Genomic DNA, 14,084 nt, shown 5'->3' with positions numbered 1-14,084 from the left:
GCAGCAGGATAGTAATTAGCATCATGGGCTGGGAAAAGAAACTAAAAGCTCCCATTGGTCCTCATCAAATAGTTTCAATAAAGTGGCCAACTGTGTGAAGGTTATAATAATATTTGCTTTGTTTTATATATCAGTAACATTTACAAAAATTAAATTTCATGTACTTAGGATCGCAGTTTATAGTCCTGTACTAAGTATTTTACTCTGGGAAGAAATACTGGCCACAAAGTGCCGATCCTGAGGCAGCAGATTCTCTTCTGGAATGGGTCTCATGCCAAACAAAAGGAGGTTTGAGGACTTCACAGGTGGCTTTCTACAAGATAGAGTGAAGTAGAGACCTGATACTATCTTAACATTTATTAGCTAAATTAAGCAAATCCATAAAACCTGATAGTCTCTAAATACATAGGGGTAGTTTTCAGAACCCTCAGCCATAGAACCATCTCCCATTAATCCATGTGACAGAATGGTAGGGGTTGGAACAGACCTCTGGAGATCATCTAAACCAAACTCTCTGCTAGAGCAGGTTGCACAGGATTGCATTCAAATAGTTTTTAACTATCCAGAGAAAGAGTCTCCCTGGGCAGCCTGTTCCAGTGCTCTGTCACCCTCATAGTAAAGAAGTTTTTCCTCATGTTCAGATGGAACTTCCTGTGTTTCAGTTTGTGCCCATTGTCCCTTGTCCTGTTGCTGTGCACCACTGAAAAGAGTCCAGCCCCATCATCTTGAAACCTGCCCTTCAGGTATTTATAAGGATTTATGAGATCCCCTCTCAGTCTTCTCCAGATTAAACAGACTCCAGACTCTCAGCCTTTCCTCATAAACCTTTCCTCTAATCATGCTCATAACCCTCTGCTGGACTCTACCGAGTCTTGAACTAAGGAGACCAGAACTGGACACAGTTGTACTTCCTGAAGTTTTATATTAACAAAAAACATCTTTTAGTCCCAAACAAGTACTGAGAATACATTGACAGCACATACTGCTGTCCCAAACAAGTACTGAGAATACATTGACAGCACATACTGCTATACCATGACAAATAAATCAACAAGGTAGGCCACAAAAGCAATGCAGCTATAACACTTTAGGATTAATTTACCACGCTGGCTCCATTTTTCCTATACAGGGCTATCAAGTGACCTAAATGTATTCTGACTGGCCTCAAACATTTACTTTTGGTAAGGGAAAGAAGTTAAATAATCAGACCAAAGTCGTTCTCAAGGAATTTACCAGCAGAACTACATACTACATAAGACCATCAATTTTATAAATTCAATCTCTGTTCCCAGTTTTTGCAGAAATTCATATTTAGAATTAATATAGTCTTGAAATGATCGGTATATTTGACTACATATTAATGGAAACCTCAGGTATCAGAGTAATTACATGTGAGAAGATTAAAACCCTCTTAAAGCTCCTGCTGCATGCCATAAAACTAATTCTTAACTACAAAAGGAACCAGTTACTAATTGTGCAAACGCAATTTCCACTGAATGAAGGAGCACATCAGCACAGGGTAGAAAAGCACTGAAACATTCAGTATGTCTCTCTTGGTTTTAAAAATTGCAAGGCAATCAGATTATAACCCACCTTGCTCAAAATCAGACCGTCATTAAGTTTCTTCCATGTGTTTAAACTGAGGTGCACAACAACCAACATCACTTAGTTTGGTATGTAGTAAGTCAGCAGTTAACTGCTGGCTTGTTCCAAAAATCCCTGAATATCTTTGTAATTTTGCCTGTTGTGTATAATTGTCTACTCTTTCATTTTTATCTCTACTAATACAGAGTTCTTATGGACATAATAAGGCAGGAAACTGCAGAATATTAAAAGACAGAATTTTCTCTGCAGTGCATTACCAACTTTAAAGATATATTCTTCCAGTTTCATAACATGCCTTTACCACTCTTCAGAGAGTAGTTGTAAATAGTGGCTAACAGGGTATCTGCCTCATTTATTATTTTGTATGCTGCTCTAGTATTCCCAGTTACTTAACTTTCTGAAAGCCAATCAGCTTTTCCAATGGTCATATCTAACTCTTCATCACTAACTCCCAAACTTTTTCTTAACATATTCTTTTCTTAACACCCTCAGTTCTTCAAATACCAAGTAAAATTTTGGCTACTTCTACACATTAAGGAAGGGGTTTTGCTGAGGCTTTTATAAGGATCATTATTTAAGAACTACTGTGTGAAAACCTACAGAATGCCTTGGGAAGACAGTTCCTTCTGGTCACAGCAGCATTTTTAGGAAAAAAATAATTCAGGTTTCCAACCTTTTCAGTTCTGAGGTATTGCCATCCCTGTCAGTCATGAAATACCAATAGTTATTCATTATATAACACCAATGCTCTCATAGACTGTTTTATCTCTAGACCTGGATTACTAACTTCAGATAGCACTCAAAGCCAAACATGATGCAACCTGGGCTGCATCAGAAGAAGCATAACTGGAAGGTCAAGGGAGGTGATTTTCCCCCTCTGCTCTCCTGAGACCCCCACCTGGAGTACTGTGCCCAGTTCTGGACACCCAACACAGGAAGGACATGAAGCTCTTGGAGTGAGTCCAGAGGAGGGACATGAAGGTTATCAGGGGGCTGGAGCACCTTACCTACAAAGACAGTCTGAGAAAGCCAGGACTGCTCAGCCTGGAGAAGAGAAGGCTCCAGGGAGACACTACAGTGGCCATCTGGTACCTAAAGGGAGACTACAGAAAAACTGGGGATGGACTACTTAGAAGGACATGTGGTGATACAACAATGCAGAATGGTTTTAAGGTGAAAAAGGCTAGATTTAGGTTAGATATTAGGAAGAAATTCCTTACAGTGATGGTTGTGAGACCCTGGAAGAATTTACCTAGAGAAATTGTGAATACCCCCCTCCCAGGAAGTGTTCAAGGCCAGGTCAGATGGGGCTTTGAGCAACCTAGTCTAGTGGGACTTGTCCCCACTCATGCAGGGGGGTTAGAACTGGATGATCTGTAATGTCCCTTCCACCCCAAGCCATTCTATGATTCTCTTAACTGCCCACTCAGAAAACCTCAATCTATCTTTTCTTTTTTTTTTTTGATAGCTTAAGTCTTTAATCTGTTCATCTTCCAACTGCATAATGCAAAAACTAACAGATTGGAGAGACTTTATTTTCTTCTCCAAAGCTGGAAGGCTCTAATTTTACTAAATCAAGGTCAGGTAGAAGCTTCATATTTGTTCTCCCCAAACTGCTTTATTTAAGCACTGTCAGCATTTTAGTCCATACCTCAAGGCTTGCAAACCTCTGATTTTTGTGATTAACTGAGAGAGGTACAATGTTCACAGTTTTCCACATCTGCCTCCTTGTTCTTAAACCACATCAAGAGCTACTGGAATCACAACAACCAGTTTGTTCTAACAATGCCTCTTTTGACATACTCATCTCTGACAGTGCAGTATCTTCTATTCTTAGAAAACAATACTTCTGTTGAAAAATTCTCTATGAACATCTTTTAGTGAAGACTGGTACCAAGACACCAATCCTCTTTTTTGCAGTTTCCAGCTTCCTTAATCACTTCATTCTCCAAACTGTTCATGCCTTAAATATGTTTTAACTCTTCAAATTCTCAGTTAATTCTACTAATTTCCATTTCATTCTGCACACCATTCTGCTTGCACTAGCTATTTGGCCTATTTGGCTCAACCAACCTATGCATTTTGCTATGCAGACTTTTTTTGCTTTCTCTTCACCCCCCTCCCCCCCTCTAATTTTTTGTGCCTAGCTTTAGAGTAATCTTGCCTCTTTTGTAATTACAAAAGAAAAAATTCTCTTTTTAGTAATGTTGGGTCACAAATGTTAAAAACTTCTGAACAGATTCATCATCAAGACTATTTCTATAGTTGCTATTACATAGTGACAACTGCAATGATTGCTTAAACCAGCTTCTGAATCCAACTTCATTTGCTACTTCTATGATATAACAATATACAGCACCAGGAAATTATTTTGCCAAATGATGCAATTTGTATGAAATACACACATTTTATTTAAGTAGGAACTATCATTTTGTTGGCAGGTAATCTATCCATTTGTAGCAGGTGATTATAACCAGACTATAACCATCTAGAAACCATAAGAACATCAATTGTCAAGGAAAGGAGTGGCCATGAAGACATAGCCACTCCAAGTTATCTGTAATTTTAATAGGTCAGAATTTGGTAAGAGGGAGTCTACAAACCATACCTAATCCAAGGCAATTCCCAGTTTTACCACAGTTAGTTCACAAATTAAAGGATGTGAAGAATTATTCAGCTAGCCTTTGCCCAGCAAAAACACATTGTGGTTGGCTTTTATTTCCTGTTATGAAAATACTAGAAGCAAAGTAGGATATGCATTAAAATTATAACATTCCATCTTCTCATGAGAAGCCACTACAAATTATCAGTAGAAAACAAGATGTATTGGGAAGTACTAAATACTGGTTCTTTCAAGTTATTAACTTTTATGCAGATGGGTGGAATGAAGAATTATTTTCCTTCTCACAGATTGATCAGACTCACTATAGAGACACAAAGGATTTACTTATTACTTTTGAAGAAAAGTATTCATTTGTGGATCTTAAGGACTTTATGTACATTAAATAAAAGCTACATAAGCAACAATTTCAGGCTCAGGTCCATATGAAACTCAGGTGACACACAACACTCCTCCTATAAAACTTTTGCCATTCATTCCACCTCATTTTTTTTGCCTTTTTACAACAATACTATTGGCCAACAAACAAATTAATAGTTTAGTAAAAAGTATTTGTAGATTCAGAGTGGAGACTAAGTTATCTGAGGTAGAGACTGCAAATCTACAAGAAATGTCATCTGATACAGCATTAACACAGTTTAGTTAATAAAAACACCAATCCCAGAAATCTGACCTTTGTAGTTTCTTTTGGTTGAACTAAGAATATTTCTAAGACTTTTATTATTATCATTTTATCATTATGCATTCAATTTCTTTCGTGCATAAATACACCAAAAAGTCTTTACAGGAGTAGAATTTCTTTAAAAGGCAGAAAACTCAGCAACACATTTATTTTAATGTTAAGAAATTAAATTACAGAAAATAAAATTTTGAGTAAAGATTTTGTAAAGCCACGAGCAACCTACAAAGCAACCTGCATATGACAGAAAGTATTACTTCCTGGAAAAGGAGGAGGAAAGAAAGGGAAAAGACAAAATAAAAAATTGAGGAACACTATCTTTGATAAAGCCTATCCACAAGAGAAGAGTAAGCACAATTCACTCAAATTAGCAAAGCAAGGGGATGGGGTAGAAAACTTAAGAGGAATAGCTTTCATCACGCAAACACAAACTACAAAATCATTTCAAAACATTGCTTTCAGAGGCTTTAAGAGGGGAAAAACTTTGCTTTGATTTGACAACAGTTATCCTTTTAAACAGTGCCCCCTCCTGTTCAGAAATAAACTGTGACTTTCTTGGGTGAAGCGCTACACAAACCATACCCAGAGCAACAGTCGCTCCCCTGGGATCTGTACATGTTTTACTTGAACCAGCCAACAAAAATTCTCGACCCCAGAACTGTCAAAATCTATTATATTTAAACTAATTCTAAGATTACTCTCCTCAGCAAAGCCAACTTCGAGCTCGAGAGCACAGAAAGCAGCAGGAAAGTTGGGAAATGTCCTGAAAATCCTTGCAACTCTGCAAACGGCCACTGCAGGGCTGGATACGTTCAATCAGAGCTGTTTGGGTAAGAAACTCAATTTGCTGATCACGACTTCCAAAATGTCATAAGGGAGACAGCACCTGGCTTACCCATGTCTAAACTCTTCACCTACACGTGAACCCTGGACTTCCTGAAAAATTACACTGTACACCATTTTACTATCCCTAACACAAGTCCAAAATTTAGAAAGAGGTGCTTCCATACAAACATTACTCCTGTATTTAAGAAAATCTGCTGAATTCTGGATATGCTAATTTACAACTTATCTTCTGACTTCTAAGTAGCATGTCTTCCAGATTTTACATTCTGCTACAATATGTGCCTATTTCCACTAGAAATTTTAAAGTATCACGGGGGATGGGAAATACACACTCTCTGAGGAAATATTTGTTAGTGTTTCAAGGCTAAAATCTCCAAAGATTCAGTCCATGAAGTGCATGCTCTGTTATATCACACAGCCCCCAGCAATTTGTTCTGACAAATACATGTATGGTGTCCCCATAGACCAACTGAGCATGCTCTAGCCCAGTTTTTGTTTATCTTTACTGTGCACACTTCTTGTGGATGTGGTGAGCACACAAAATCTAAGCATAGTAAGAAGTTATTCCCTCTGCTCGGCTCCTACTAGCACTGCAGTGTGGAAAATGAGAGGGGGGGGAAAGGTTACAATGAAGGTTCTGAAGGACTGGAGAGCACAATTAGCTGGAAAAAGAAGTTGGTAGGAAAACATAAGCATGAAGCCAAAGGAGGTAATGGAACTGATGTTCGGTGAGGAACTGAACTGGAGAGGTGAAGAGTCTGAACTGGCTGAGCTGGACAATCATGGCTTAGGAAGGGCAGAAAGAGAAGGAAAGGAAGTAAGAGCTGACACAAAGACCAAGAAGATGGCATAAAGGCATCATGTAGATGGAAGGCTAATAGAAATACTACTCTGTAGGCCACCAGAAGTAAGGACAATGGGAGGCTAGGACAAACCATACATACTAGAAATGGGATTGATGTGGCTACATTTCATGGTGATGCCACAACTTGAAGCAAGGAGACCAAAGGAAGTAATAAATGAAGAGTAAGTTCGTGACATCTCTATGATATTTACCTACCACCCAGAAGGAAAATTAAGTTTAATTGAATACATACAGGTATTGTTATATTACAGGTGGCACATATGAGTCATTCATGACCACATGACAAATGCAATATACTCCAAAGGCACAAAAGCCCCAACATCAAGGAGTATGAAATAGAAATTCCTATGTAACAGGACACACAAGAATAGCAACACAAGGAGTGCACTCATTCAGTATTTTATTCACTTCAAGGATATGCCAAATAGCCTAATCCATAGCCAGGTAATGGCTACCATCACTGTAAACACATATGCACAGCCCAGCCAGAGAATGTTGATCCCACCAGTGACTGGGATAAAAATGTTTTAGAAGGTGAGCCCTTAAGAAAAGGCTGTCAGTGCTATCAACTAGCATCTCTGAGGTTTGAAGACAAATTACAAGACTCATATATTCACACACATCTTGTCACAGATAGCAGTCTTTAAAAAGGGAAAGCACCACCCTTCTAAAGCATAACAACCATAGCAACAAGAACAACAACTGTATGAGCACACTCTCTCTGGAGTAGTAGAAAGAAAAGATATAGTACAGGCTAGTCAGAAAACTACTTTCCATATTTTTGGAGGCCCCTAAAATTAAGGAAGTTTTAATACTCAATTTTATTTATTTATACTTGCATTCAAAAACTGAACGAGAAAAGAACCAAGAAACTGAAAGACATATTGATTGCAGCTGGTATACAAATTATACTGTACACTGAAAACTATTCCTTCTAATTACTAGTTTATTTACTGCATTCCATACCTATGAAGTTTAAACTTGAAAGGTAATATGGTTCCAAAAATAAGAAACCAAAACATTCCAGATTATTTCCAGTCTCATTAATGAATTAACTAATTGGATAAGGGGAATAGTGTCCAGCAATAATTTTTAATTTATTAAATGAATCAGCTGTAATGTCTTCAGCATGTATACTGACTAATAAGAAAAAACCCAGAAAAAAAAAACAAAACAAAACTAAAGTTGAAAAAAACACTGATTCTGACATACTGGACAGATATTTTTTTTGCTTACTTATTTATTATCAAATGTTATGCCAAAATGTCTGTCTCTACATATTCTCACATCTGTAATACTGTTTATGAGAGTCTTTACCAATGACCAACATAATTTTGTCTGTTAACAATAGGTACGATATATAAAATACACCCTTAAAAAGCATATTCAGAACTAAGTTAAACAGCATAAACCATTCCAATGGCTCTGTTCAAAGGCCTCAGAACATAATTCATCTTATATTGTGTACCAGTTATCCTTCACAGGACTCGCAAACCAGAAAGGGCTTAAGAACTAACATATTTCTATTATCTCTTTTCCAGCCTGTGAGATGCCAAATGATGGATGAAATCCCACTGTTTAGATGTAAAAGGGATTGCTGTAACCAAGATAATTTGTCTCAGCAATTTTCAACATTTGGGAAGACAACTAGTCCATTTAATTCAACATTCCAGGCCAGCACATCTCTTACATCTGACAAACAATACCTCTCTTTGGATCTTCCTTAACTCATATTTTCCATATCCCTAGCTAGACATTGTATAAACACATAACTTTCTACGGTGTTACCAAATTAACTTTGATTGCATTCTCAGTCTCTTTCTATCTGAAATATTACATCTGAGCTCAGGAACCTACTTGATTCAGTGTGTCTCAGTTCATTCCACTTCCATACAAATCCTTACCCTTTTACATTTTCACAAGCATAGATCCAGCCCCAAGAGGGGGGAACAAAGCATGGCCTTCTAGAATGCGGTTACCTGCTTTCTGTAGGAATCTTACAAAACAAGCCATCCAACTCAAATGCCTCAACTTGCATAGACCTGGGTTTTTCTTGGTCAAACATTGAAATGCCCAGAGTTAAAACCTCCAAGACAAATCTCCTTACAGACAAATCTGTGCCCAGAATCTCACTATTGAATAGGCCTCCACATTCAAGAACCCAGAAGAAAAAGATAAGTACTTAAACACCATGAATAGTAAGCAACACAGATGAGAGGGGTCTTGCAAAATCAAAGGATTGCCAATTAGGTCCACTGTTTGCTTCAGAAAAGGAAGGTGAATTCATTCCTATGTTTTACAGGAACAGTTAAATCAGTTAGATTTTTTTGTGTGTGTTTTCACTAGTAAAGTTATGACATATCTTAACAACACAGGATCAGACCAAAATTTCACCTTTTTAAAATATACTGCTGCAGGTGTTTCATAAATACTCATTTACCAATTTATTCTGAAACACTTTTATATTGGATACAGAGATGAACAAACTTTCTCAAACTGATCCCTTGCAGAAAAAGGCACAAGTATTCAAACTCCCTAACCTTCCCCATCATAAACAGTCCTGTGCATAACTTAGTTGCCATAAAGATGTTTTGTCATGGTTTGGGACAACATAATTTTTTAATTTTTTTTAATTTTTTTTTGTGGTGTGAGTGAAGCTTGTGAAAACTTTTGTGCTGAATGTAGATTTTATTGATTTTTTTGTATGTGATTCGCAGAGGTGAGGGGTGGAAGGTTCTGGTTTGGTGGGATTTTTTGGAGCCACAGGAGTGGCTCCAGTAAGCATCTGAGAAGCTCCCCCTGCTCCCAACCCAGCCAAAGATCCATTAGAGGGACAACAGATGCTCCTCAGCGATTGACATACGAAAGACCTGAAGTAACACCTGATCAGAGCTAGGAGAGGGGCAGAAGAGCTGTGCAGGAGGACAGCAGTGTTGGTGGTTGGTGAGGAAGAAGGTGCCCAAGCAGAAGTCTCTCTGCAACCCATGGCGAGATGGCAGCTGTGCCCCTGCACTCGTAGAGGAACATGGTGGAACATTCCCTGAAGGTGCAAGGAGGGGTGAATTTGGTCACTGGACTTGGATTTTGTGGCCAGAGGATTTGCTGCCAGTGGACTCTGATTACACAGCTTCGGAAGACCCCGGGCCAGGGGAGGTGGCTGTTCCCGAAGCCCCCGTGACTCTGTGGGAAGCCCAGGCTGGAGCAGCTCCGGGCCTGGTGGGAAGGACTCAGGAAGGAGAGGTTCGTGGAGGACTCTCTGCCATGGGAGGGACCTCGTGGGGAAGCAGGGAAGGACCATAAGGAATCCTTCTTCCTGAGGAGGAAGGAGCAGCAGGAACCACCAGCCTGTGAACTGACTCTAAACCCCATCCCCTGCCCCCTGTGCTGCTGGGGGGAAAGAGAAAGAGAAACCGGGAACAAAGGGATTTGGGCCCGGGAAGAAGGGAGGGGTGGGGTAACATATGCAAGCCCTGCTCTGTGTGTTGTCTGTGTCCTAGGTGTGTGTGTGATTAGTGTGAAATTAAATTATTATTATTTTTCCCCAAGTTGAGTCTGTTTTGCCCAGGACCTTAATCGGTGAAGAAGCCTCCTTGTCCTTTGTGTCAACCCAGGAGCTTTGTCCTCCTCATCCCAGAGTGAGTGTGGGGGGGGAAGTTGAGTGAGTGGCCATGGGGCTGTTCCTTTGTTGTGCTGGGCCCAAACCACGACAATGTTTTAATGCTTTTACCTTACCAACCTCCTTTGCAGTTTTTCTAGCCTTCTTTAACATGGAAAAGCAAATAAAAAGTTCTTGGTCTCTTCCCATAGGTGTTCACATTTTAATCTGAGCTGCTAATCTAAGCAATTTATATCAGCAAGTATTTTAACAACCTGATCTTCTTTTCACTGATTTTGGAATTATTTTTTTAAGCTAAACATTCCTAAATCACATCTCTTCTAGTGTCTTCATGTCCCCTTTTTGCACACCTGATTGATGTCCAAGACTTAACCAAACATAAGATCTCAGATTGTTTTGCAGGTGCCTGACAAATGTTACTTAGCTCTTACCTCCCAAACATCTTCATTCTCAAAATATGATAATGGATGAACGTTAAAAGAATCTCTAGCTATGCATTTATGTGTTTTTTTTTAATGTTTATGTATTTTCCATTATGTGTAATATAAATAAATTATGCATTACATGTGGACCTTTAAACAGCAAGATCATATTATCTTTGTCCAACTTGTTTTGACAACAAGATGAAAGTGTGCAAGAGGTGAAAGCAGAGACAAGTGACCAAGGAGTTTGGAGCTGCCGTATGATCGTGCAAGTACATGGCTAGGAAAGACAAGGCTGATCTGGAGCTGAATTATGAAAAAAACATGAAAAGCAATCAGAAAGCATTATGCAAACAACTCAGCCACAGAAAGAAGACCAGAGAAGATGTGGGCCTACTGCTGAGTTGGGCAGAGAAGGTGGTGACAAAGGACGTGGAGAAAACAGAAGTATTTAATGCCTTCTTTGCCTCAGTATTTACCAGGAAAGATGGCCCTCAGGAGCTGGAGATCCCTGATACTAGAGGGAAAGCCTGCAGCAAGAAAGACCTTGCAGAATCACAGAATCATACTTGTTGGAAAAGACCTTTAAGATCAGAGTCCAACTATTAACCTAACTCTACCAAGTCCAGTGCTAAACCATACTCCTAAGCAACACATCTACATGTCTTTTGAATACCTCCAGGAATGCTGATTCAACCACCACCCTGGGAGCCTGCTTCAATGTTTGATAACCCTTTTGGTGAAGAATTTTCTTCTAATATCTAATCTAAACCTCCTCTGGTGAAACTTGAGACCATTTCCTCGTGTCCTGTTGCTTTTTACTAGGAAGAAGAGACCAACTCCCATCTTACTACAGCCTCCTTTCAGGTAGTCATAGAGAGAAATAAGGTCTCCCCTCAGCCTCCTTCTCTCCAGACTAAACAATCTCGGTTCCCTCAAATGTTCCTCATAAGACTTTATGAGGAACATAAAGTTCCTCTTCTTTATTGCAGTCTTTATTGCAGTTAGGGGCCCAAAACTGAACATAGTTCTCAAGGTGGGGCCTCACCAGTGCCAAGTATGGGGGGGACAATCCCTTCCCTAGTTTTGCTATTTCTGATACAAGCCAGGATTCTATTTAGCCTTCTTGGCCACCTGAGCACACCGGTGGCTCATTTTCAGACAACTCTCAACCAACACCCCCAGGTCCTGTTCCCTCTGGGCAGCTTTCCAGCCACTCTTCCCCAAGCCTGTAGCATTGCATGGGGTTGTGGTGACCAAAATGCAGGACCTGGCACTTGGCCTTGTCAAACCTTATGCAATTGGCCTTGGCCCATCTATCCAGCCTGTCCAGATCCCTCTGTAGAGCTTTCCTGCCCTCAAGCAGATCAACATTCCCTCCCAACTTGGTGTCATCTGCACACTTACTGAGGGTGCACTTGATGCCCTCATCCAGATCATTGATAAAGATATTAAAGACAAGTGGCCACAGCACTGACCCCGAGGAACACCACTTGTGACTAGCCACCAACTGGATTTAACTCCATCTAACACAGTTCGTTGGGCTTGGCCATCCAGCAATTCTTTTTACCCAGTGAAAAGTACACTGGATTAGGCCATGTGTAACCTGTTTCTCCAGGAGAATGCTGTGGGAAACAGTATCAAAGGCTTTACCAAAGTCCAGGTAAACCTCCACAGCCTTTCCTTCATCCACTAAACAGGTCACCTTGTCCTAGAAGGAGAATTACTCTTAGTGGAGGAAGTTAGGGAGCACTTAAACAAGACACAAAAAAGCACTCATCCTTGTAGCCAAGGAGGCCAACAGTATTTTGTGATGCCTTAGGAATAGTTTCACCAGCAGGCTGGGGAGTTGATTCATCTGCTCTACTCAGCACTAGTGGGCCACATCTGGAGTTCTGTGTCAAGTTCTGAGTTTCCCAGTACAAGACAGATACAGACTTACTGGAGCTACTAGCACAGAGCCACAAAGATGATTAAGGGACTGGAGCATCTGACACACAATGACAGAACAAGACAGGTGAGACTCTTCAGCCTAAACAAGAGAAGCTCAAAGGAATCTTTGAAATGTATATAAACACCCAATGGGAGTGAGCAAGAGGAAGCCAGATCCTTCTCAGTAGCACCCACCGACAGGACAAGAGGCAATGGGCAAATTTTCCTGAACAAGGCAAAGACTTTTTATAGTGAGGGTAAAAACTGTCCTAGTCAGACACTAGGACATGTTTTTCAGAGCAGCAATGGAAATACACAAAACCCAGCTGGGCACAGTCCTAGGAAACCTGCTGTAGCTACACCTGCTTGAGCAGGAGGGGTTGCACTAGATGGACTCAAGAGGCTGTTTCTACTCAGTAATTCTGTATCTTTCCTTACACACTCACTTCAAGTAGGGTTTTTGTCTATTATCAATAAAATACTAAAGCACTCTAAAGCTGACATGTAGTGTGAATGGAAAAACATTTACCAATGCAAAAGCCAAGCTACCTCACATAAATTGTAGTCTGGATATAATTTTATATTCTTTCTCATCAATTATGAGTACAGCCACTAAACAAAAAAAAGCAAATACAAACCACTTTACAGATTCCATTTGTAAGATTACATGCACAAACAAATATGAAAAACATGATGGTAACTAGCCACTGACCAACCTAAAAATGTATTTAAACAAAGAGATTCTCCACAAGCTCTGGATGATATTGCCTTTCTGCTCATCCTGTTCAGACGTTTGCCACACAAGCAGACTAAAGTGCTATTGGGTTCCTATTAAATGACATCAATACTCAGTAATCAAAAAGCCAAAGTCGTTTATTCTTCCCGAATTCAGAGGCATCACAGGTTTGCAACTAAGGCTTTAAACCAATCTGAAAACATTTGCAATTTCTCTGTTTTAATTTAATTGTATTTTAACAGTAGACTTCCCGTGCATAGATCCTTTAGTTGTAGTGCTTAATCATAATTTCTTGGGGTGTTTTTTTTTGTTTTTTTCATAAGCAATTTTTCAGTCTTAAAATTATTCTTTCATGTAGGCAGTTCATGATACTCATATGTCTACTTTCTTTCCATTCTTCACATAATTTATAAAGTAGCTACAACTCTTCTACCATTTCATTTACCAGGCAATAGACTGTAGCATAGTAACATAAAAATTCTATTAACATACAACATCATTCTGAAGAAAGAGATGCTTGCAGGCAGTAAAGGGCACTGAGGCTCCCAGATTAGAAACTGGTACAGTAAAACTGTTGCACAAATAAATAAATATTCTGAGGTATTGACCATTTTAAAACAGACTGTCAGGAGCCCAGTCAATCCTGGCTCCTTAGAAGCTACCAGGAGCATGCCAGGCTGGCATAGTAATGCCAACATTGAACAACTTACAAGCTGTTGACATGGCTGCTGCCTCCTAATTTTTCTGTAACTCAAACTCACTC

General features: G+C 39.6%; 1 protein-coding gene across 1 annotated transcript in view; it reads right to left on the bottom strand.

Moving 5' to 3' along the window:
* Positions 1–14,084, bottom strand: part of SUGCT (succinyl-CoA:glutarate-CoA transferase) — a 318,738-nt gene that overhangs the window by 296,064 nt on the left and 8,590 nt on the right. The window lies entirely within an intron of this gene.

Source organism: Chaetura pelagica, unplaced genomic scaffold, assembly GCF_000747805.2.
Source record: "Chaetura pelagica isolate M959 unplaced genomic scaffold, ChaPel_1.0 scaffold7, whole genome shotgun sequence".
Classification (NCBI taxonomy): domain Eukaryota; kingdom Metazoa; phylum Chordata; class Aves; order Apodiformes; family Apodidae; genus Chaetura; species Chaetura pelagica.
This window is presented reverse-complemented; position numbering and strand designations above follow the sequence as displayed.